Genomic DNA, 27,311 nt, shown 5'->3' with positions numbered 1-27,311 from the left:
ATATATATATATATATATATATATATATATATGTTCACACAAAAACCTATTCATGGATGTCCACAGGAGCATTATCCATAGTAGCCCAAAATGGTAAACAACTCCAATGTCCATAAATTGGTGAATAGATAAAAAAATATATGTGGTAAATTTACACCATGCAATATTTTTTGGCAGTAAAAATGGCTGTAACACTGATACATACTAGAATGTGGATAGACCTGGAAAACATTATGCTAAGTGGAAGGAGTCCGTCACAAAGGGCCACCCATACTGTATCATCCCATTTATGCAAATTGTTCAAGATAGACAAGTTTCTAGAAACAGAAAATTGATTAGTAAGTGCCTAGGACTGGGGTATTAAGAGGAAATGGGGAGTGGCTGCTAATAAATATCAGCCTTTCCTATGGAGTTGGAAAAACGTTCTACAATTGTTTACAGTGATGGTTGCATAACTCGGTGAATGGAACAACTGAGCAAAACACTACCAGGGAAAGAGGAGACCTGAACAAACCTATAAACTAACTAAACTTAGCAGACATCTACAGAACACTTCACTCAACACAGCAGATTGAAAATTATTCTGAAGTGCACATGAGACATCCTCCAATCTCCACGGAACATTAGAACTTACTTTTTAAAAGAGTGAATTGAATGATAGGTGTATTAGTCTGTTTTCATGCTGCTGACAGAGACATACTGAGGCTGAGAAGAAAAATAGGTTTAATGGACTCATGGTTCCATGTGGCTGGGGAGGTCTCATAATCATGGGGGAAGGCGAAAGGCCCTTCTTACATGGCAGCAGCAAGAGAGAATGAGGAAGAAGCAAAAGCAGAAACCCCTTATAAAACCCTAAGATCTGGTGAGACTTGCTCACTACCAGGAGAACGACAGGGGAGAGACCCCCATGATTCAGTTATTTCCCACTGGGTCTCTCACACAATTCGAGATGAGATTTGGGTGAGGACACAGAGCCAAACCATATCAATAGGTGAATTATATAATAGTAAAGATGGTATACAAAAATTTTTATTGACAGCAAAGCATAGACTATTGACAAACACATGACAAAGTCTGCTGATCTATTGCTTCATTTAAAAAAAAAAAAAAACTCAAATTCAGTGTCCCGTAGACTTCTGTTGAATTTTCTTTTCATGCAGAGTGTGTCCATCTGATCCGTGGAACTCTCTCTCCCTCCCCCTAGACCAGGAATAGACAGGGATATTTAAAACAAAACGTGGGTGTGCCAATCAAGCAAATACATTCATGAGTAGCACTTCCAACTTCATTTTATCATTTCACCTTTCCTGTTTATACATACAGATTTTGGAGAATGTAATACAAATGTGGGGTTTTTTTATATTTTTTAACTCTTCAGAACTTAACTATACTTGGGAGACAGAGACAAGGCAAAAGCGGGTGTGAGGGAAGGAGCCAAGAGCACTTTATACGAACTACAAATACCTATATCAATCAATGAAGCGGTAACTGTGCGATTGAAATGGAATTAGGTGAATACACAAATAAATCAATAATGTGATCCTCATTATAAGGTTTGCTAAAATAGAGCTCCAGCTAAAGACAAAAAAGCGTTCACATTAATAAAATATTGTGAAATGCAGTGTATTTGAAATTGTGGTTTGCACAAAATCACACATTTTGGGTATAAAAACAGCAACGCATGCAGGTGTGGTGTCCTTGTGCTACTTAGAATGATGACTCTGTAGCTTTTGGTAAACCTGGGCAGAGATCTGTGGTTAAGAAGTGTAAGCAGGTGAGGACACACAGCCAGAGCTAAAGAAAGAAACATACTGTGATATCTTCAGAATGTTCTTATCTTTAAATCATTCACTGTAGGGAATGCAGGAATTTTAATCCCTGTAAATATCTTCTGTTTTCTCTCCCAATTCCCTCCTCTTAAAGAAATCCTCTTTTTTCCTTTTTAGGATAAACCATCCATCTGTGCCTTTTCACCTCTTTTTAAAATTTGTTTTCAATTTATTACCAAACATAAAGGCCATCCCATCCATCTGCTAAAGGACTCCTGCTCAAATATGCTAAATGCTAAATGGTTTATTTCACCCTTTTCACTCCAGCGTGTTTCCATGGTATGCTGCGCTTCTCCACTCACTGCCAGCTCTTCTGAAAGGCCCTCTCTTTGTGAGTCCTATGCTTCCTCAGTACACCATCCATCCCTTGCAAGTTAGCTTCCATTTGCTTTATTTGCATCATAGTAGCACAGTCCAAAGGCTTTTGTTTTTAAATCCATCCATCCATCCATCCATCTGAAAAATACATATTGTGAGGTGCCTGTTAAGTTTTACGAATATACAAAGGAATAAGGCAAATTCTTTGCTTTCAAGGGGATGTTTGTTGATAGAGATAGACATGAAATAAAAGATCAATCCCTATCCTTGAATTCTGCCTCCAGGTCATACGGTAGCCAATGCTGATTTTCTTGTATGCTTTCTTCTCTGGTATATGATGACATTGGAGGAACATCAACAAACATTTTCTGACCAGGTCAAGTGCATTAATCTTCAGGGAACATCTTGAGGAGAGGTAAGCTTGCTCTCATTCAGCTGGACACATGGAAGGGCTGTGATCCAGAACTCTGCCCACTTGCTGCTCTTCCTTTTTAAGGAATTGGGGAATATCAAAGTGGGAAAACAGAGCAAAGCACCCTGGGTCTGGGTGCCCAATAGCAGGTGCTCAGGGCCATGGGTTTACAGGAGTTTTTGGCGACAGCACGTGGTCAGGAATTGGAAGCACTGGAAGAAGTAGGGTCTGCATACAGTAGCTTCTATTAGGAGGGCGTTTGTGGAGATTGAGTCTCAGTCCCAAAGACCTCCTGACCAGGAAGCTCGGACTACCTGGTGTTGAGTGGCAGACCGCAGAGTTAGAGTTGCCTGTGTCATGCATATGAGATCACAATTGGTACTAGAAATCCAACTGAGCAAATTTGAGACTTCCAGTGTGAGGGTGAAAAGATCCAACTACGTTCTTGCTGTGTTAGAACGTGGAGGATTTATAAAATAGGAGCACTTGACTCCTAAATGTCATGCTGCATTATTTTCTTTTTTGTTTTCCACAAAGTAGGCATGCTCTTACAGATGCATACTCCCATGACAACCTGTAACTTTTGCAGTGTTGATCATGCGTAAACAGTTTACAGCCTGGTGTCTTGCAGATAGTAGGTTCTCAGTATATATCAACCACATAAATAAATAAATGATGTGTAATCAATCACTTCATTGAATAAGTCTCTCTCTCTCTCTTTTTCATTAGAGTATTAAGTAATATGAAGTAGGTGCAATATTTACCCTGGATTCCCAATGTTAACACAACGGCTGGCACAAAATGAACAGGCACTCAGTAAATACCTTTAAGCAAAATAATAATTACACGACTAGTTCTAATTTGTCAGATTCTGCCTCAGCAGCACTTCTGGCTTAGGGCATCATCATCTTTTGCTCATACTTCTTAGATGAGACGCCCCATGCTCTACACACCTGAGAGCTATTTTATAAACTTTGGCCAAATGGACCTTCCTCAAGTACAATTCCATTCATGTTCTTTTACTACACACAAATATTAATCATTCCCATTGGCCACTGAGCAAGTCCTAGAGCTAAATTACTTAAAGTATATTCTGCCACTACATTCCCATAAAATGAATCTGCTGTCTCCAGCAGGACCATTCTCTGTCTTTCTTACACATACACACACACACTCTCTCTCTATATATATATATATTTTTTTCTTTCTTCTTTTTCTCTTCTTTCTTCTCTCAAGTATATTTTATAATCTATACCTTCTAGTAGCCCTTGCCACTATCTATTTTGTAGGTTATTTGATGTGCAGTTATTTGCTCATAGAGTTGTCTAAATAGGTTCTAGCGTATTATCAGTTTCTTCCCCTGCAATGGATTCATTCACAAAGAATCTGGAAGCCAAATCCTTGAGACACAGATTACAGACTTCTTGCTTCAGATATTACTTTTCTTTCCCATTACCCGGCCCCGTTTCTTGTGACCCAGTGAGTAGAACCCCATGAACCCTTCTTTCTCCAGGAAGAAGTTCTATACCTATTCTCTTATTCAGAAGTTCCTTGGTGGTTTATTGTTTGTTGTCTACATCGTTTGTATATGCTACAGTGCCATAGATAGTATTTTGCATAAGGTAAGAGATCAATAAATACATGTTTCATGAATGATGCATTCTGTGATGTTTTGTGAATGCAAGAATTTCCTGTTCTTCCAAAGAAATTTTATAGTCAGCTGGACTCATTGCTAACCATATATTTTCATGAGCATGACTGTCTCCAATTGCCTGAATTGCACTCATATTTTTAAAATTGAATGCACACACAGATCTGACATTTTCTTAGGATGGATTATCCCAAACTCTTTTTATACATCACACAAGCAGACTGAAATTGCCCTCAGCCTTGCTACCTGCAGCTCCTAATCTACCTTGTCAAGGTACTGACATGCAAACTTACTTTTTTGAAACCTTCCAGGCAGAAGCTTATGGTGTTTAGGGAGTCCAAAAGCCTAAATGACAATTTCCAAATGAATATTGGGAGAGTTAATACATTTCCTCTTATCTACTATATAAATCTTTCCTTTGTGCTCAAGTGCTTCACATTTTAATGGAAAATACATGTTTCCCAGTGCTCACTATATTGACATTTCTGTCCCAGTCCCTGCTGCTTGCAGTGATTTTCCAGTTCTAGTCTGTGGCTTAATAATCACAGGAGATACTGATTTGGCAAAATATGATGTTATTTCATGATCTAGTCCATAATCCGTATTAGAAACCCAGCAGCAAAATGCCCCTGCCACATATTTATTGCAGGTATTGGCAAACATCATCCAGCACTACCTGCATTCTCACATATGTGAACAAAATGTATAGCAATTAATTTTCCATAATCCCTCCCTTAGAATTTTATCAAACTAGGAACACAAGCACAGATTCCAGTCATTATATGCGCATGCGCATCCATCGCTGCCTGTGTCCTTCAGGAAAAATAGGTCTCTAGCTGCTGAAAACAAACGTTTCCTTAGGGACTAAAAGTATTTCAGTACTTAAGTATTATTTTTATTTGTTTATTTGTAGTTCTGTTGACATAGTTTACCATTCTTTGCTTTATTAAACCAATATTTACAAGAAAGAGAATTTTCTACCTGACTTGCTGAGGACTTAAACCCCAATACGTTTCAACTACTGAAATACCAACTTGCTCAAATGTTTACAACTGTGCATGTACAGCGACTTAGCATCAGTAATGATTCCTGAAGTTATATATGTCATTTAGGCAGAAATCTAACTCATGCTACTGTAATGCCATGTTGATATTATGCACCCTCTGAGATGATACATGAGGAAGACATTTCTTCTCTGAAGAATTCTTTCCAAAAGCCCATTACCCTAGTCTAATACTGAGAAATATACAGACAAATCTAGAGTCAGAGACAGTTTACAGGATGGCTGCACAGCACTCTTCAAACTGCCAAGTCATGAAAAGTAAAGAAATACTGAGAAACTGTCACAGACCAGAGGAGACATGACAACTAAATGCAACGTGGTCCTCTGGATGAGATCCTATGACAGAAAGAGTACACAATAGAGTGATTGGTATAATCCAAATGATGTCATGCCATTAATTACGTTAATGACAATAACCACAAAGATTTTAAACTGGATTTATTTGTCAAACATTATCATTGTTATTCTTCCTTAAGCCTTTAAACAACTTATCTTTATTATATAGCAATTAATGTTTACATTCAAACATATTTTAGAAGGACTATGTGAATTAATTGGCCATGGCACAATGTAACCTCCAAAATAACTTTTAAATTACAACCGATGTGGACAATGGTGATATATAAACGTGTTTCCTTTTGTCATACCTTCTATGCTCTCCTGTGAACATCAGCTTAATTACAACCATGTCTCTCTCTTAGAAAATGTACATGTATGTCACTGTAGAGCATGTATCCTTAGAAAGCTGGCTGACTTTTTACTTGTTATAAAAGTGCCAGAGTAGATAGGAAATAAGGTCATTATGCTGACCTTCCACAGCAAAAACAACAAAGTCCAGTCTGAATTCCATTCCTTTTGATGAAAATACACTTGTGTGCTGGAGCTCCGCCCTCCCTCCAGCCCAAGCTGTTGGCCAATGTCATGCAAAAGTATTTTAAGACCACCTTTCCGCTACTGCTTCTCGAAGCCTGGTCTCTATACTAGCAGCAGCAGCAGCACTTGAGAACTTTTTAGAAATGCAAACATAAGACTTACTGAATCCGAAATTCTGGAGAGTGGGATACAGGAATCTGTGGCCTAATGAGCCTACGGGGGCTTCCGCTACACACCCAGATATGAGAACTACTGCTTTATCATATAAGCAATTTAACGTGTTACCGCATTGAAGTAGTCGGCCACGTACAATGTTAGCATTGCAGTTGATAAATGGTGAATGCTGTAAAAGTGCTGAGATTCTTCTTTTTATAACCTGCTTCACATATTTCTTTTTATTCTAGCACTAATGCGATAGAAAATCTTCCAAATTTTGGCACTGGAGTTAAAGGGATAAGTTAAATTTGCCTGCTGGAAAGATGAAGATTTAGGAAAATTGTTAAATATAAAAAGAACAATGAAAAATTTAGCTTAAAAGATGAACTCAAAGATTGAAATGGTCAGTTAAGCTGCTACAGTTAAACTAAAAATTTATGGCGTGTGAATATTAATTCATTTTTCCGAGGAAGTCTCCTCTCCCTTCCGTTGAGTTTTGAAAATGTGTTTGCCAGTGGCCATAACAAATAATCGAGTACTGCTGAGGTCTGCTGGGAATGAGAGTCTGTAAATGTACTTGGACGCAGCTGACCATGGAAAATGCTGTTGTCAAGAGCATTTGTTTAGTTTTATGCAACAGTTCAATTTCCCCAAATTTCCTCTATCAGTAGCTACCTCTTTACCATTTAGAATGGTCAGTTACCTTCCTCGTTTGTCTGGTAAAACCCTGCCTTTCAGGCTTATGGTGGCTGCTACTTCTCTGTTGACTTCTTCAATGGAGAACTCTAATGCAATTAAAAACTCCATTTTATTGTGGTCACCAAACTGTTGACTTCCTCATCCTCACCCTTGCTCACACTACCATCCTCCCTCACCTGGGTATGTCCAATGGTACCCCAGTTTGTCTGCCAGGAGTCCCTCTGCCCCTGGCTGCAATTTGTTCTCTCTGCAAAAATCATGCCATCTCCACAGTTCCCCAATGTTCTTAGGTTGAAGACACATCTCTTTACCATGGCCAATAATCCATGCCTGGATTTGCCTCTGTGCACCCCTTCAGGCTCAGCTCTGCCAAGCTCCTCTGTGCTCTGGTCTCCCTGGCTTTGGTCAGTATCCCCCACAGCCTCCGCTCACCCTCTGGAAGGCCTTGATACTCTCTCTTCCTTCTCCTCCAACTTACGCCCTACATATCCTTCAAAGGTTAATTCTCAAAGAGGCCTCCCGAGACCTTCCAGAGAGCTTTCATTCTCCTCCTCCAACACAATTTTACATACGTTTGTGTGATAAGTATATACGGATTTTGGAGCCGGACAACCTGAGTTTGAATACTGGTTATGCTACTTACTAGCTGTGTGATACTAGGCGAGTGATTTACCCTGCTTGCTTTGAGTGCTCTCATCTACAGAATGGGGATAACAGTAATGCTTACTACATAAAGCTGTTGGGACAAATCAATAATTTAATAAATGTAAAGTGTTTCTTGCAGTGCTGGCATCTAGAAAATGTTCAACATTATCATTGTTATCATTATTATTATTATTATTATTATTAGTCCCCATCATTCCTCAAAGGCAAAGACTGTTCCTGATTTTCTTATCCTGTGTACCAGCTCACAGTATATGACTGGCTTTTGATAAATGTTTACTGAATAAACAAATGAATATTTCCATATTATATTGATCACACATTAAAATAACTGTGGCAAGCACATAATTCCATCCATCCGCTTTCCACTAAATTGTCTGACTGTTAATATAGAGAGCATATCAAAGTGGCCCCTAGATATATTTATTTTGACTCTAATACCTAACATTGTACCTGCAATAAGTATTTGTGGAAGGAGGAAATTAATGGAAAAAAACTATGAATAGATGAACTTCCCTACAGCTATTTTCTCTCTTAATTTTCTTAACTATCTGCATTTTGGACGACACATGGTTGGATTGTTAAGGCTGCAGTGGAATTCATTTTCACCAATGCAAAGCCTGGGAAAACATTTCTCAGACTGCAGAACACAAAATATAGGGACGAACAGGAGTCAAGAGTCTGATATTCTAGACAGGAAATTCTGGCCTGTACTAATCCAGATTGAGGAATTCGAATAACTGATTCAGACAGAACATCATTTGTCTCTCAGCTCCATTATGCATGTGTAAAAGATTCCCCCATTCTGTCTATATGAACACAGATCATCACAAAATTCCAGGTAAAGAAGCCAGAAGTGCAAGGGCAACTCATTTTTGATGAGAATCCTGAGAATGCTGGGTGCACGTGGAGTTCAGCAAGCATGGCCTGGGCTCTTCCATCACTGCGTAGTCATAAATTACGTTTGCTTTGCACCACTGCTCCTATGAGTTTCAGTTTACCTCTACAGTGGCCAATGTCAGATGTGAGAAAGTAGAAGATAAAGTAATAAAATGCTTTCCATCTTTCCCAAATACTAGGACATGATCCCAAACCACGAATCTAGCAGCTACAATGCTTTTGTTGCTGTTTAGTTACTTGTAAATATTTTGGATATTTAGAAAGGAAAGGCAATACTACTACTAATAAATCCAATTCATGAAAATAAAACACAATTATCAGTTCTTAAAACAACATGAAGTACACAAAATTTGGAACTGGTTTTAGTTAGGAGTTCTGGCCTATGTACTCAGTAGCTTTGGCTTTGTTTTTTATGTGATCGATGATCTAAAATCTGCCTTCCAAAATTCCCTCAGCTGTAAAGTGAGGATGTTGGTCTACTCTGAATGTCTGAGTAAAGCACATTTTAACTAAAATATCTTCTTGTGTCTCTATATAAGTTTTCTTCTCTAACCTACCCTAAATGAAGAATGCTATTTGATTGGTGAAATGATATTTTTCATATCAAATGTCATATGACATCAGAAAAAAGTCGATGCTCATTAATTTTTAAAGAATGAATACATAATCTGTCATCAGAATCTTTTGTCCTTAATCTGATTTCTTGCCTCAATCCATAATTAGGCCTCAATTCTTATTCATCATGATAGGAAAAGCACATCACAGAAAGCATTCACTCAATCATCGCAGGAATTATTATTTCATAATAAAAGTGAGGATGATATAGAAAATAAATAAATTCCTATACCTGTAGAACACAATCAACTTCACATATCACTAAGATAAACAATTCTTCACCCATGAAAATCTGTGAAGAGAAACTTCATAAACTTTTTAATAAGCAGTTATCACAAAAGCCAATAAAGTATCTGCATTTTGACTATAAGTAGTACAATTTTTTTTTTGAGACAGAGTCTCACTCTGTTGCCCACATTGGAGTGCAATGGTGCCATCTCGGCTCACTGCAACCTCCACTTCCTGGGTTCAAGCGATTCTCCCGCCTCAGCCTCCCAAGTAACTGGCATTACAGGTGCCTGCCACAATGCCCTGCTAATTTTTGTATTTTTAGTAGAGACAAGGTTTCACCAAGTTGGTCAGGCTGTTTTTGAACTGCTGACCTCAGCTGATCCACCAGCCTCGGCCTCCCGAAATGCTGAGATTACAGGAGTGAGCCACCACGTCTGGCCCTATAACTAGCACTATTTCTTAAAGAATAAAACTATCCTGCTGATGATCTTTTAAAAGGAGCCACATTACTGAAGCCTGGAGATGAATATCTCAGATTGAAGAAAAGCAGAGAGAGGGAACATTCATTTGAAATCCCTGAAAAGTGGTCTTTCTGAGTTAGTCCATTTCTGTGTAGGTGCCAGGACACAGGTGCATGTATGTCTGTGTGTGTATGTGTGTGTGTGTGTGTGTGCGTGTACATGTGTGTGCATGTGTATGCATGTGTGTGTAGTTCCTACCAGAGTTCAAAATCTCTCAACCAACAACGCAAGCCGAGAGCGTGTTCCTCAGGAATGCCTGCAGTTCAAGAGTGGCCAAGCCCACCCAACAGCATGTGCATGCTTAAAACAGGAGAAGGGGGCATGAAAGAGCAAAAGAGCAGGAAAAAGCCATCATCTATCACGTCCAGTATAAAGAGGAAGATGCCAAGGGGGGCTCCAGGCTGAATAGTGAAGCAGAATGAGAAGTTATTTTTTAGAAAAGAGGCTTCAGCTTTAAACACTTCTCAGTAAGTTTAGCTGAGCCCTTTCGGCATTACAGTGGGTGATATCAGAGCGAAATCTGTCTGCAAAAAACGCGTACAAGTCCAGTGGAGAAGACCACAGTCAACTCACAAAGAACTTTTCCTTCTGAAGAGAAGGCGGGATTTGGATTCAGAAACATTTCAATTAAATATTCTGCTTCTCTTCCTTGTTTACATGACCTTGGGGAAAGAAATTGAACTCACTTAGCTTCAGTTTTATCATTGGAATGAGGGGCATCATTGGCCTCAAAGGACTGCTGGGAAAAGATACGGAGTGAATTTGGCTCCTTGCCTGACACAGGATAGGTGCTCCATCCTCTTAGTTTACGAGAAAAGCGAGTCCTCATACACATGGTAGAAAATTCTGAGAGAGAAAGCAAGTCAGCACATTGAATGAAATCAGCATACCTTCGACTATTGGTCCGTTTACATTCATTTATTTACAAGATTTAGCACCTACTACATTTAGGTTTCCAAGCCATATGCTGAACACAATCTCTTGCCTTAGGGTTTATGAATGCAGGCTCCTAAGAGCACAAATGCTGTCATATACTTGTTTTAACCAATCAAATCAAAATTATTTGAGTCATCTTAGAAACACAAAAATAAATATTTGTAGAGTATCTGTTAACCATTAAGGCACTTTCTTAATGTGACACTCCTTGCAGTCTTCTTAACTAAACACATAGATTTATTTTCTTAGCGTGTTTCTTTTCTGTTCTCTTTTTCTTCTCAACTAGATTATGGTTCACCTGACCTGAAGGGTCTGAAGGATTCCTTGCTAATTCATTATGTCTTTCCTTCAGATCATTCCACCCAGGTACACAGGAACAGCATCTGCGAGAGTCAGAGGGTGTGTGGCAGGACTGCTGCAAACAGACCCTCTAGGCGCTAAATCCAGTGCTTCCCACAAAGGTCCCAGCACAGCTCTAGCCATCGGGCAAGTGTTAGAATCCAGCCACCCAAACCTACCTTTCCGGGTCAGCCAGCACCAGCCACCTTTAGGTCAATTCATTCCATCTGCTTTTAAATAATGACTGTTCATTATTGTTTGTTTTTATATTTGTTTGTGAATATAGGTATAATCTTTGCCCCACAAATCAATAATCTAGTTTTATTCCACAAACCTGTCATTAAAAAACTCTGCTTTATTTTCCAGACACCTAAAAATGAGACACATCAAATGTGTGTTTGTCAATGTTGAACTGAATTGAAAAACAGCAGTATTATAACTACTGGTTACAATTTTAAGAAAATGGAAGTTGAGTACATTTGAGAAGTTGGGTACCCAAAAATGAGATACATCAAATGTTTGTCGATGTAGTACTGAATTGAAAAACGGCAGTATCATAACTATTGGTTACTATTTTAAGAAAATGGAAGTTGAGTAAATTTTGGAAAGGGCAGTTAAAAACATGTCTTCTAGCACAAAAATGAGAACAACTCTTCTGGGAATATAATACTCTTGTATTTTTATTTGTACAAAACTGCAGCCTACATCGGCGGCAGGCAGCAATTTGTCTCTCAGTCAGAACCTTCTTGTACCCTGAAGCTGGCTGTGCCAATGTATGCTCACGGGGATCTCACAGCCAGAGTGAACCAAAGGGACGTCAGTTCCATTTCACATTATTTCTCATTTGGGCAATGTTCAGCTTTGTCTTAAAATGCTGGTAGCATTTTTATTAAGTCATGGAATCTTATCTTTCTTTTTTTGTTTTTGTTTTGTTTTGGTTTGGTTTTGGTTTTTTAACGGGTAATTCGAATGAAGACTCCCTTTAGCACTGACATTCCAAATTTTGTTATTGTTATCTGGCCCATATCCACATCACTGCGTGTGTTTCTAATCTGCAGTGACTACAGTAAAGTACATAAACCACGTCACAGAAGCACAGAAAAGGCTTCAGGTCAGGCCCTGCACAGCAGCTGCAACTGCATTCATACATCAGTGTGTGCTTCTAGAACTCATCTCATTTAATTTGATTAAATCAAATCACTCAGAAAATAGAGTGTTTTTTATAGTTGAGCCACTGACTTTTTTTTTTTTCCTTTCAAAGAGAAGAACACTGTGAGGAAATTCAGAATAGGTAGTGAGTCATATTAAATTCTATCAAAAAATATATATTTGTGTGTGTGTGTATGTACACACACACACAAATCTGCCATAGCAACTAATAAGATTTTTATTTTAACTATATTCCAATCCAATATCTCTTTTCAGGGAAGATACATTTCTGCTTGGAGAAGCAGATAAAACAATAATAGCTTAACAATTTGTTCACCTACTCAAAGCCTGTAAAATACAGATGTGAATTTCTACTTTCACTTGATAACTAGTACCTCAATCTATACAAATAAAAACATGGTTTCAGATCAGCTTGGGGAGACAGTAGGGATTTTGGCATTTTGGTTATACACGAATCATTACCTGGACAAGGACATGTCTCTAAGTAATTAAATTATGTGTACTGTTTTTTTCTGGCCCAAAGTTCAATAAAACCTGTATCCATTGTCTCATCTTAGAAGAGTTCCAAAAATGGTTGGATCGTGAACATGCCCCTTCTTCTCTACATTTCATATTATAGCTAGCCAAATCAGCAAAAGTAGAAAGGCCAATCTCAGAATGAAAGGCAAATGAAACACCAGAGAGATCACCCATTATTTTCACAAAGCACAATGAAGAAAGCACTTTGGAAGATGTGAGAATGACATGGAGGTGAAATAAGTATACCCCTACATCCAGCTTCCATATCTGTTCTACTCTGTTCCTCAGAAACACCAATACTGAGCAGTAACCAGTAAAGTTTCTAATTGCATTGGTCAATCGAAGTCTGTAACTCTGATCAAGTACCACAGATACCATAAAAACTATATGCATACTTCAGAACTTTTCTAGACCAAAAATACTGTGGAGAACCTGACGTTTAAGTGTTGACATAATATGTTCCCACAATAGAAATGAAATAACTTTCAGATTCTGTGATTTTTTTTTTTTTTTTGCAGTGGTTAAATAAAATCAGATCTTCAAATTCTTTTAGACAAAACAGTGACATTTAAGGGCCATGTTATAAAAATAACTTTTTAAAAATTTTGATATTATTATAATTAATAATATTTAAAATTAAGACAACTATATTAACTGCAAATCTAAGTATTATTGCTGCTTCAGAACAATTTATGGAAAAAAGATCCTGTGTTGACTCATGTCTAAAAATTCTGCAGTACCGTGAACACTGATGATAGGTTTACGTGGTTTTCCTCATCAGCTAAGTTGGCATTTCTATGCTTTTTAGGATTACTTATTCACTACAGTCTATAAGTTTTGTACCATAATGGGAGGGTATGTTCGCTTTTTAAAATTTCTCTTTATGCACTATCGTTTGTACCAAAGACGTACACCAGTCCCAATTCATTCACAGTATCACTATGTTGAAAGGATATTGATGTCACATTCGGGCTGAGAAGGATGTAACAAGAAAGTCTGGCAACAGATGCCAACTCTAACTCACAGAAGATTATCTTTTTATAACCCAAGACTGCCATTATTACCCTCGGAATCCTCATCAAATAAGTAGGAAAACTACACTGAGGACAATTTCACCCTGCTGTCTCTGGCCCATTTCCCTCCCTATCACCTCTTGTGCATTCAAGCAGTCTAACTTGATGCCCCGTCTTCCAATTGGAAAGATGGGGACTTCACGTCGTGTAGTAGACCCAAAGAGCTGTCTTCCAAAGGCCAACCACCACCGTATCCTTTATTCTTTTAAATGTCGGGTTTATTTGAATTTATTAAGAACAATATCAAGGTAATTTACTAAGTATAAAATTTATGTTTAACTTTTTAGGAACCATCATACTGTTTTCCAACAGTGGCTTACATTTTACATTCCCACCAGCAATGGACAAGGGTTCCAGTTGCTCCATATCCCTACCGACACGTGCTATTTTTGGGTTCTGTGACAGTAAACCTAATGGCTGGGAAATGGTATCTCACTATGGTCTAGATTTGGGGTTTCCTGGATGATTAGAAAGTTTCACATCTTTTAATATCTATTGGTCATTTGTGTATCTTCCCTGGAGAAATGCCTATTCAAGCCCTTGGGCCATGTTTTAACCGTTTCGAGGAGGTGGAGGATTGTTCTTGTTGAGGGTTTCCATCCGTCCTCTTTGCCCTTCAAACACTCTCTCCATGTGATCTCACCCCTCCCCACATGTTTAACCCCCTTCTGTACCACGGACCTCCAAAGGGACGTGAAAGAACACAGTGTACCACTGATGAAAGCGTGCATGCAGAGATGCTCTCCTTTTCCTTTTGCATTAAACTTTGAACAGAATTAAGCCTTACTCATATTTAATATTTGAATTAAAATGGCACCTTCACCCCATCCTTATCTCAGCTAATCCCATGTCCTACATGAAAAATGAGAGTCCTGTGGGAAATAGGATGTTCCACAGAGAGCATGGACTGACAGTGCTGACCTCACCCTGGCTGTGTGGATTAAAGGATCTTCTTACAACCAAAGTTGTAAAAGATTCCTGCAAAGAAACTGGGACTGAAGAGTGTCCTCAAAATAGCAACACATAAATCAAGAAGAAATCGCAATGCTGACACTTTTCCTACTCCGAATAAGAAATTTTTATTATCCACGTTTCAAGGTAAAAGCCAAGACAGTTCATCCAGATCTGAATAACAGTTTGCCTTGAGAAATTAACTAAAGAAACCAACAAGATTAAAACACTTAAAAAGTAAGCCTCAGCACTTAATAAAACTGGCAATTCCTCATAACTTAAAGAAATACTACATTAAAAAATAGCAGCATTGCATAATAATTTGCAGAGATGGAATGTGGTCATGACGACATCTTGGGCCCTGCAGAGTTTTGCTGGTTTTGGTTTGGCTTAAATCAAAGTACAAATAAACTACTTTAAAAAAAAAAAAAAAGATGTTCTGAAATTTCTAACTAGAACTGAGATTCAATAGCAAAAAGAGTGGAAAATCTGGAACCAAGCTTGAAAAGTAAACATACTCAATGGCACTTCAGAGTAAGGTGATTATATAATGATGAGGGAGAATGCACAGTAACTGATTTCAGGGAAGACATTTAAGCTTTGGAAAGAGCATTTTGTAACAAGATGTTTGTGCATATTTGCAGCCTCTGGGATTTTGTTGTTGAAAACAATGTATGTCACCTCTCATCTCTGCCCAGACGGAGAACCTTCTAACACATTTCAAAATATTCCAGAGTTTAGTTTCCATTTAAATTCATTTGACAATAATGCAAAAATTCAACTTTTTTTTTTAGTTTGTAAATACAATTAATTAATTTTAAGGAAGATGGGAATTCAAAAATGGCATTTCAATTGTTTGAGGTAAGAAAGTGTTTCATACTTTGTGGACATAATTAAAGTCTAATGATTTAATAAATTCTACATTGTCCTTTCATTTAGAACTAAACATTTTATGATAATCTTTTAAACTATTATATTCAGCACTGAAAACAGAACTGTGACATGAATTAAACTTAGATGTAGATTTTCCAAGCACTGTATCCTAAATATTAAACCAAGATTTTAAAAATAATGATGGATATTCAATCCTACTATTCTAACTTCAAGCTGATTATTAACATGTTATAATTAATAGTCCTCATTATATTTAATCCATTCTATTTAAATAAAACCAAAGATATTCTGTATCATTCACAGGCAAAAATGTTTTAAAATATTGTTTACTTCAGCTTTATCTCAACTTACATAAATATTTCATATATATACTGAATGTGCATAAATATATATATAAGTATATATATATACACATGCACATTAGTGCTAATGTATTTATACACAGATCATATATAAAATATTCATATTTGGGGTATATACTGAAGATTTTCTGACCCCACTTAGATCTCACAAGCACCTCAAATCTAATATGCACAAAACTGAACTCCACACCATCACCATCCAAAAACCTGTTTTTCTGCCTCTCCCGTCTTATGGAAGGATACCACCTGCTGCTCACTTGCCTACATCGGAAGGGTCAGGGTCCTTCACCGCTCCTCATTCTCCCTTTCATTAACCTCCATAGAGTCCTGCCTGTTGCGGCGGCCAGAAGCCTTTGTCCTCTTCCTTCAACCCTTACAGGCCCCATCTGGAGTGGCTTCTGCTCTCCTCTGTCTGCTAATTACAAGAATCTCCTAACTGACCTTCCTTCCTATGGTGCTGCTATCTCCCGACCCCCAGTTTAAGCTACAGAAGAATGATCTTTGAGATACAACAAATCATAGGCTGCCTCTTCTTAAGAGCATTCAGTAGCTTCCCATTCCCCTGCATCACTCCAATCTCTTCTTCTTCAGCAGCACAGTGCCCACTGGCCTCTACAGCCTCCTCTCCCTCACACTCTACCATGGAGCCAGTCAGTATCTTTTCCATTCTTCACGAGGGCCATGGCCTCTCTGGTGTTTCACACACATGCCCGATCTCCTGGCTAATGGTACCACCCTGGAGTTCTCTGTGCAGAGGGCACTGCCAGGTGAAGTCCTCTCAGATGCTCCCTGTGTCTCCTTTAACATAGCACTTTGAACACACGAAGACATGTCTGATGAATAATTTGGACTGCTTTCAGAACAAACACAAGGTCTACATTGCTCACCAGGGTAGACGTGGTGACTTGCATAGTGCCTTGCCCATACCACATCTTCCTTTAATTGATACGTACTGAACACACACATGAAGACTACTGGTATAATTTTATACTAGGTTCAAAATAAGCTCTCTGTTGTCCAATGTGCATTCATGGGTGAAAGTCACCTCCTTCTCTTTTATTTTTCCACCTATAGGAATATTTATTTCCACCTATTGGAAAACTACTCCTGCTAGCTGTCTTACACTATTACTTCTATCTCTTAAATCAAATCTTCTACATTAAAATCTCCCTATCATGAAGCACCAAATATATTAACTTTTTTGTGTGCCATGTTTATTTTTTACTCATATTCAGTGACCACTATCCCCCTTCTCAATCTTCTCCACTAGAAAGGTGTTAAAACAAGATACTTGACATAGCAAAGCAATGGGGAAACAGATTAAGTTATGAGTCAAAAACTTCTCAACCAACTAGTTTAAATGCTAAAGAAAAGCCAAGCTTTCTGACTGTCTGTTACCTAAGGCCATGATAATGCTTCCCATATAAAGGTATTATTCCATGATATCTTTTTACTTTTTAAATCATAACAGTATTTAAATTTCCAGTATTTTGCATATTATCTTAAACATATTAAAATACCTTAAAGCTATTTTTTTAATTTTTAATAATGTCATCCACTAATATATACATTTGTGAAACTGTGAAAACTTTGAGGAAGAAATTTCAAAGTTGACATGGTTGGTCCTCTCTATCTACAGGTTCTATATCCATGGATTCAACTGAGGATTGAAAATATAAAAATAATAATAGTAATAATAATATGACAATAAAAATTAACACAATTTTTTACAATACAGCCTAATAACTAGTTATATAGCATTTGCTTTAGATTCACTATTGTGTGTAATCTAGAGATGATTTAATGTACATGGAAGAATATGCATAGATTAGATGCAAATGAGATGCCATATTAAATAAGGAACGTGGGCATCTACAGATTTTGGTGTCCATGGGGATCTTGGAACCAAATCTCTCTCAAATACCAAGGGACAACTGTACACAATTAGACCACTTTTGTGTTATATTTGAGCCAGGGAGCAAGAGACCGAATTTTTAACATATTTTTAATAACTGCAAAGCTCTTACCATTAATGTCAGGAGTATGGGGAAAAAATGAATGAATCATGCCTCTATTTATCAGCCAAGCTGTGAGAGAGTAGTCATCAGAGTCCTGGTCCAACAAGGTTGGCAATTAATGATGCAATAAAGGGTAAACAATTAACTAGTGTAATTAAAAAGAGTCTCAATCTCATGTCTAAATGTTACCCCAGACAGCTGGATCATTTGCCTAGAGAAAAGTTTATTCTCCAATTTTTTAATAAGAAAAATAGAATCAATTTTCATTCTCATATTCCCTGGTTAGATGATAAATAGCTTTCTCAGGAAAATATACATTAAGCTATTTCAACTCTGCTAAGGTATGGTATGCAATTTAATTTTGAAAATTCTGTCAAAACCTTGTTCATCTGTAGCATTGCTTTCCTAACTGTGGGACGATAATTTCCTGTGTAACAAATTCCTCAGAAAGGTTCCTAAGGAAACGAGGCAAGAATGTCAAACTAATTCCAGGTTTAACATGACAGCCAATGGCACAAAGGAGGGAAGGGAAGCTCACTCATGGGAGACATGTCATAAATGATAGCCTCTAAAGATTCACTGTGGAAAAATGCAGCCATCACATATACACTAGTATTAATACTTCCCTTTCTCTTCTGTTTCATCCTTTTGAAAAAATATGTGATTGCTGTTGTCCATGATGTCTAATATAGGGTTAGTTATATTTTTCTTTTGATGTAGCATGATATTTATGTACAAGATGGTTGTAACGATACAGCGTCTTAAGGGTTAAAAACAGAGGTCACAGAAGCCTAGAAGAGCATGGATCCACACATAACATGGAACAACAGATTTTTCTTTTCTTAGATTCTAGAATACTAAAAAGCCTTATAATTTATGTATTGTCCTCAGTATCTCCCGTTTTCCAAATGGTGGAAGGCCAGATTCGCTTCCCTCTTGGCTTCTGACTCTCACAGAGAAGGGTCTTACAAGAGAACATGACCTACCTTAACTAATAAAAGAGCCATTCAGTCTACCAACCATTCCTCTGAAAGCAGGAGGAACACACCTTCCTCTTAGGGACTCTCCCTTTCCTTAGCTGGTCCTGCCCTGAGAACGAGGGAACCAGGACTTTTGTCACTGGAGTCTTTTGTGTCACCTATTGTGAGGCAACAGAAAGCACAAAATGACACAGTTAGGTATTCAAGTGAGCTTAGGAGCTTAGGGGCAGGCACAAGACCCACAGGCACACCAGCGACTCAGGCTCAGCTAGTCAATAACAACATTTCTGAAGTATATTAATAATAATATTCAAGCAATAGTGACAGGAAATGTGTGAAGTGGCAATATTAACTCAAAGAGCTGAGCCAGGACTCCCTGAGGCTTACTCTGTGCCAGGCTGTGCGCCTCACGTTCTTATTTCACTCATCACCACAGCCCTCTGAGAACATGCGCTCTGTGATTACCATCTCACAGAGGAGGAGCAGGGGTGAGAGATCGCTACCTTCCCGGCAGTCCAGATCATCAGGAGGAGCTAACAAATCTTGGGCAAGGATTTAAACCCAGGAAGCAATGCAGAGCCAGTCTGCCTTTTTTTTCTTTTCTTTTCTTTTTTTTTTTGGGGGGGGCGGGGGACTTTATTGATGGTACACGACAAGGTGGGGCTCCCTAGGCCCCTGCCTCTTCAAGGGGTCTGTATGGAAACTGTGAGGTGGGACAATTCAGTGTGGTGGGGGATTCAGTGTGTCAGGCACTCCCCAGCAGTGAGGGCCTCTCTTCCTCTCTTGCTATCACTGGGGCTGGTGGTCCAGGGATCTTAGTCCTTGGAGGCAACGTGGGACATGAGGTCCACCACCCTGTTGTTGTAGCCAAATTCATTGTCATACCAGGAAATGAGCTTGACGAAGTGGTCGTTGAGGGCAATGTCAGCCCCAGCATCGAAGGTGGAAGAATGGGCGTCACTGCTGAAGTCAGAGGACACCACCTGGTGCTCAGTGTAGTCCAGGATGCCCCTGAGGGGGCCCTCCGACGCCTGCTTCACCACCTTCTTGATGTTATCATATTTGGCAGGTTTTTCCAGATGGCAGGTCAGGTCCACCACTGACACTTGGCAGTGGGGACATGGAAGGCCATGCCAGTGAGCTTCCCGTTCAGCTCAGGGATGACCTTACCCACGGCCTTGGCAGCGCCAGTAGAGGCAGGGATGATGTTCTGGAGAGCCCCACGGCCATCACGCCACAGTTTCCCGGAGGGGCCATCCACGATCTTCTGGGTGGCAGTGATGGCGTGGACGGTGGTCATGAGTCCTTCCATGATACCAAAGTTGTCATGGATGACCTTAGCCAGGGGCGCTAAGCAGCTGATGGTGCAGGAGGCATTGCTGACGATCTTGAGGCTGTTGTCTTACTTCTCATGGTTCACGCCCATCACGAACATGGGGGCATCAGCAGAGGGGGCAGATATGATGACCCTTTTGGCTCCCCCCTGCAAGTGCACCCCAGCCTTCTCCATGGTGGTGAAGATGCCAGTGGACTCCACCACGTACTCAGCGCCAGCATCGCCCCACTTGATTTAGGAGGGATCTCACTCCTGGAAGATGGTGATGGGATTTCCATGGATGACAAGCTTCCCGTTCTCAGCCTTGACAGTGCCATGTAATTTGCCATGGGTGGAATCATACTGGAACATGTAGACCATGTAGTTGAGGTCAATGAAGGGATCATTGATGGCGACAATATCCACTTTACCAGAGTTGTTAAAAGCAGCCCTGGCGACCAGGCGCCCAATACGACCCAATCCATTGACTCCGACCTTCACCTTCCCCGTGGTGTCTCAGGGACGTGGCTGGCGATAGGAGACAAGGTGCGGCTGTCTGTCGAACAGGAGGTGCAGAGAGCCCTTTTTTTTCTTTTCTTTCTTTCTTTTTTCTTTTTTTCTTAAGATAGAGTCTTACTCTGTTGCCCATGCTGGAGTGCAATGATGCGATCATACTTCAATGCAACCTGCGCTTCCTGGCTCAAGCAATCCTCCCACCTCAGCCTCCTGAGTAGCTGAGACTACAGGTGCACATCACCATGCTCGACTAATTTTTGTAATTTTTGTGGAACTGGGGTTTCACCATGTTGCCCAGGCTGTTCTCAAACTCCTGGACTCAAGCAATCTGCCCCCATTAGCATCCCAAAGTTCTGGCCAAACATGCTAGGAGCCACCATGCCTAGCCCAGTCTGACTTTAAACATAATACATAGGTGATTTTATACAAATTTGAAAAAGCTCTTTGCTTTCAAACGGTCTTAAATAATTTGTGTTTGATACAAAAGGGGCTTAGAAGGCTTACTAGCCTTGAAATTAAGATTATTGAACATTTTTTAGTTTTATTTTGCTAAATATGTCAATATTAAAAATGAAAAATTTCAAACTGAAAAAAATGGATTAGCCCATCTGCTCATGAGATGGGATTTTTTAAATTTCATAAAATTAAAGTTGAATTAGGAAAATAGTAGAAATATTTTGTAAAATAAGGAGGAAAATCAGAATCCAATAATATCCTGAGTTAAATATTACTCTATATTTGAAGGGTACTTAACAGTATTTTTCTAGCAATGAAAGTCCTGGCCTGGTTTCAAAATATCCTTTAAAATACTCAGTAGCCAAGTGGCCTAAGGTGAGTCTCTCTAATTTGCTGCTGAGACGAATTTATGTGAAAATCTTTGTCAATGGCAAAGTTCTTTATGAATGTTAATAACATTAGGTGATGTTATTCACGGCCCTTATAAGCTCATCAATCTCAATTTTGTGTGTAGCATGACCGAACAATGGAGCCTGGTGTCCAGAGAGGATGGCGCTGCAGGGAAGAACTCTCCCAAGCTCAAGTTCTGATTTACTGAATGAAAAATATACTGGGGCAAGGACAACTCTTAATTGCAGTAAAGCACCTTTTCTTGCTTTAGAGTGAAAACAATGTAGTCCTTTTCTGCTAAGATATCTTTAATCTGTGATGTAGCTTGGATGCATTTTCATACAGGCGTGCTTTCCACCAGCTACCTGTTACATGCAACACAATTTGAAATATCTTAAAAACGTGCCCCCTAGCTCCCTCTAAATAGGAAGACAAACTGATTTCCAAATGCAGGATGCTCTATACAGTGTAAGCAATTGCAGGAAAAAGAAAATATTGTAGTTGAGTGGAAAAATCAAAACATTCAACTTCATTTTATAATTTATTGTTAAGGAAATGGAATGCCTAGCGGTGTATCTCAGATTTTATTGTTTTAGGGCATCCCCTCGGGAGCCTGTTGAACCGTAGATTCTGACTCATAGGATGGCGTTGGGTGTGACAGTGAAAAAGGCCCTTCCATTTCTTGCCATCAATGGTCCTTTTCATTCATGCCACCTCCCATATCAGATGAAACGCTAGAATTTTCCTCAGGTATGTACCTGTGAGATGGATTCGAGGTGAGTTCTGAGGACATAATGCACAATGGTCCTGAAAAGAGTGGAGAGATGCTGAGAACACAGGGAAATACCAAAGCTTCAGTGACACAAATAACCTGAAATCGTCTGGGGAGGGTTTGGGGACCCTGGATGCCCCACCAGCTGCGCAGACTCCCAGGAGTCAGCATGACATCTGCTTTCTCTCCTCCACTGCAGCACTTTACAGAGCCATCCGGGTGTTAGAAAAGACATTTGACGAGGATGATGAATGAAAATGATACTTTACCAGTTCTTTCTGTAAAAGAGCCTGAAATACTGTAAGATCATTTGATGGAGGTTTCCCTGTGAGAAAGCAATCATAACTGACTTACAAGGGAGCTTCCATCAATACATTACACAGATTTAAAAAAAAAAAAAAACCACAGGGATGTAAAACTCATCATAGAGCCATAAGGCTTCAGAAATGCTACACTTTTACATTTTTCTTAATTAGGTGCTGGAAATGTGAGTAGAAGCGACTATGACTTCTGTTCAGACTGAACTTCCAAATGCTGGAAGCATCATAAACTTGGCACAAGAAGTACTTGTGAAAGAATGGGGTTCTAAAGAGTCTGCCATGGACCCTTTCCATATCTACTAAGAAGGTTTGCAATTATACCACAGGCCCTCTTGATTCTGAGTGTAGCCAGAAACAGACAAACAACTGGCATCATCAGCACCTGTGGGATCGTCAGAAAAGCACTCGCAGACTCAACTCCATCCTACTAAATCAGAATCTACAATTCAACAGGCTCCCGAGGGGATGCCCAAAAACAATAAAATCTGAGATGCACGGCTATGCATCCCTTTTCCTTAACAACAAATTAAAATGAAATTGAATGTTTTGATTTTTCCTTTTCAGCTGCAGTATTCTTTTTCCTGCAATTGCTTACACTGTATAGAGGATCATGCATTTGGAAATCAGTTTGCTTTACCTTCTTAATGGGGGCTGGCGGTCACATTTTAAGGCATTTCAAAATATGTTGCACGTAAGAGGTAACTGGTGGGAAGAGATCTTAACAGAAAGAATAGCGAAACAGTTTAAAAGTGCTTTAGAGATCTGTTTTATTCAAGCTATCATTTAAATTCATGCCAAACACACCTCCACGCTAGTCTTTCCTTCCAGTGATCTCACTTGGTTTAAAAAAAAAATGCTGTTAGAGGTTCCAGTTACTCCCTGAGCAGGTGGGAGGATGATGCAGAACTCTTCAATCACTCATCTACAGAGTTCGGGGATGTTTTGAGTATGAAAGTCATTATACGACAACAAATCCTCTTCTATCACATTTCGCTTGTGAGTAATTATTGTGCTCTAGCAAGAGAAGGATTAACAGTTCTTCCTTGCAGTGAGAAAGAGCAAAGCAGGTGCTTCCCCCTCACCTGCAGGGGCCTCTCTTTGGTTGCGAAATTCTGCCTGTGTTTGAGTCAGCATCTTGCCCTCTCAGACACTGAGGATTCATGGTGACCTCTGCCATGCTGAATTAAGCTAATAGTTTCTAACTTCCTAGAAAAATATATATATTTGCTAGGTAATAAGACTAGGGGTAAGGGGCTGATATTTAGTTGGCCTACTGAGTTTAGTGCTTAGTTTAATTCTAATAATGCCATGCAGAGGAAGCCATCTTCCTGCTCATATTCTGGTCACATTATGTAAAAGCTTAGGTGTTATTTAAGCAGTGTTCTAACATCTTCACTTTATCTTCTTCCAGTCCATCTTCCAGACTCCAATCTTTTATCACCTACCTAAAATCCCAGTTTCCTTATCTAGTATGCTTCTGCTTCCAATTTAAATCATGTACTTTTTATACACAGATAAAGTCTAAACTTTATCATGAGAGGTAAAGTTTATCATGAGCGAATCTCCTTTATAAGAAATGCTAGTTACGTCATATTGTTTACTGATGCCAGGCATTGGACAAGCACATTCCACATATTAATACAATCCACTGTCTGATGTAAGTTCAATTATTCCCCACCTGTGAGTGGGGGGGTATGTGGGGAAAATGTGGTCCTGCTTAACAACAACAACAACAAAAAAAACTCTTCAGTATTATTTAACTTCTAAATAAAGAGATATTTATGACACATAAAACATTTGGAAGACAAGAAAAAAAGTGGAAAAAATAAATTAAAATAGTGAAATACCATTTTTATGTATTGTATAGAACTTAGACTACTCTGAATAATTTAATGGTAAAATAGCATAGTATACTATATTCGGTTTGTACTTCAAGTTGTATCTTCTTCCCTGTAGTATACAAAAGCAAGTCACAAACACAAATATTCTACAAATACATGTACACCATAGCCTTGCAATGCTCCTGCATAGACAAAGGGAGATCTACCAGTCGATCCTATACATACCCCAAGATCTAAATATAAAATTAACTAAAAGAAGTCAACGCAGTTGATAAAGCTCTTTAGAAATGCCACCGCCACATACATTTCCAGTCATTTCTTCATGCATTCACTCATTCATTCTTAAGTCAGTTAAATGTAGTCAGCTGTGTACCTAACCCTATACATACAACTATATGAACAGGAAAGAAACAGAGAATTTCGTCTTTGGGATTGTGAACTGCAGAAAGATTGTGCTCTATTTAGAGAGTATGTAAGTCAGGGTTATTGTTAGCTACATATAACAACAAAATCCCAAATAATAGTGGCTGTAAGCAAATAGTTTACTTCTTATATTTTAAAAGTGGCAGCAGGTGATCCATATTGGTTTAGCAGATCCAAATACTCATCAGGTCCCCTGGAAATTGTAGCAATCTTAGAATATGACCTTCCTGGTCAAGGTCCAAGGTAGCTGCTGGAGCTCCTAAACATCACACTTGCACAATGGAGTAATAAAAGGAAAAGGAATGTGGCTTCACATTAAGATGATCTCCCTTAAAGGATTACACCAAACGCATACAGACATTCAGCGTACTTGGTCTCACTGACACATGCAGCTACAAATGAGTTTAGGATACTTGGATTCTATTACTCAACAGTAAAGAGAGTATGTCTACTGAGAAGCAATTGCCAGTCTTTCATATGTAGAGACAAAAGAACTGGACAAAAAAACAGACTATTTTCAAGGTTTTCAGCATATCAAACCCATCAGACACAGTAAGCTCAGTCCACAATACACCTTAGCGTTTTTAGTCTCTGGATTTTTGTTCTTTGTATTCTGTTTACCCATAATGTCCTTTTTCCCTTCATATATTAAGATCCTACTTATCTTTATTATTTGATTTAAAAGCTACTTCCTAAATAAAATCTTTCCTAATCATTCCTTGTTGAACTTGACCTTTCCTGGCATCCTGGCTTGGAAAATATATCATTTTATAACAACTCTGTTTCTCTCATTATATTATATGCTCTTAAGGGGCAGGAGTGATCATCCATGTATTCATTCATGTATTCAACAAACATGAATTGAGCAATTATGATGGACACCTGCATCCCATGTTTTGTATATACAGTATATAGTTTTTTTAATTTGTTAAATCATGTTGTGACATTTACGTAGATTTAAAATAAAATTTTAACAGCATTCTAGGTTTTACAGTCCAGTGAGGAGTCAAAGCGATCCGGGATCATCTGGGCTTCCATCTGTCACTGCCCAAACTACTGGCTAAAGAGCTTGCCATGAAGAGAGAGTCCTTGCTATGTGTGCCTTTAAGGTCCCCTCATAAAAGAGACAGAGCTGGTCATAGACAAAGATGATTATTCAGCACAGCTGATGACATGAGCAAGTACTCTTCAGGGGTGTTTTCTTTTCAGCAGAAAAAAATAATATTAAAATGTTTGAGGGAGAAAAAAGGGAAATCCCCACCAATGGAATAACGTAAATAAGTATTGTAAGTCATGGATGTTTACTTCTGTTTAGTAGGTCTTGGTTCTTCCCAATGATAGTTACTGTGGGCTTTTATCACCCATACAAAAGAGAAATTCAAAAGAAATGCTGGACTCTCCTTAAAAAAAAAAAAAAAAAAAAAAACTAACTAAAAAACATAAAAGTGTTTTCAAATTTTTGTTTGACTTTGTTTTGTTTTATTTTGTTTTAACACACCACATTTCACAAAGACTGTCTTCACACTGCCATGGGGAAAGCATATTGTTTGAATAAGTTCTGAGAAAGAAGTCAAAATGTATGCCTTGTTATTTTTATAATATTCCCTGCATACTTAAAGTATCATTGAAATCCCAAATATTCTTGCAAAAGAATGCTTTCTAAAAATCGTGTGGAGAAATATGCATCTATATCTAAAGTACTATTGTTTTAGAAATAGACAATCTGTAGATAAAATATTAATGAGTAGCTACATACCAAAAATAAAAATATGCTCATTTCTGCTTATATTCATGAAATTTAAATGCATGACTTGAAATATCATATTCTTTTCATTTGTATGTAATAAATTTTTAAAATTTGATTCCATTTCAAATGATTTTAGCTAATTTAACCTCTATGTGTATAATAAGGTAAAACAAGCAATTTATTATTTTATTTCTTTAAAATACCTAATATATCATTGATCTAAACATGGTCCAAAATCCATATACTCATAGATATTAGAATTGAAAAATCATTTTTAAAACATTTCATCATTTACTTGCATGAAAATGAAGTATGCCTATTTCATAGATAAAACAATCAAAGCTGAGATAAATCAAAC

General features: G+C 38.5%; 1 protein-coding gene and 1 pseudogene across 2 annotated transcripts in view; both read right to left on the bottom strand.

Annotated features, from left to right (window-relative positions):
• NALF1 (NALCN channel auxiliary factor 1) overlaps positions 1-27,311 on the bottom strand; it is a 668,969-nt gene that overhangs the window by 614,514 nt on the left and 27,144 nt on the right. The gene's annotated exons all lie outside the window — the stretch shown is intronic.
• On the bottom strand, positions 25-27,107 carry LOC141581586 (glyceraldehyde-3-phosphate dehydrogenase pseudogene; annotated as a pseudogene).

This window comes from Saimiri boliviensis, chromosome 16 (genome assembly GCF_048565385.1).
Source record: "Saimiri boliviensis isolate mSaiBol1 chromosome 16, mSaiBol1.pri, whole genome shotgun sequence".
NCBI classification, from domain to species: Eukaryota; Metazoa; Chordata; class Mammalia; order Primates; family Cebidae; genus Saimiri; species Saimiri boliviensis.
Note: the sequence above shows the minus strand (reverse complement) of the source record. Positions and strands in the feature narration are given on the sequence as shown.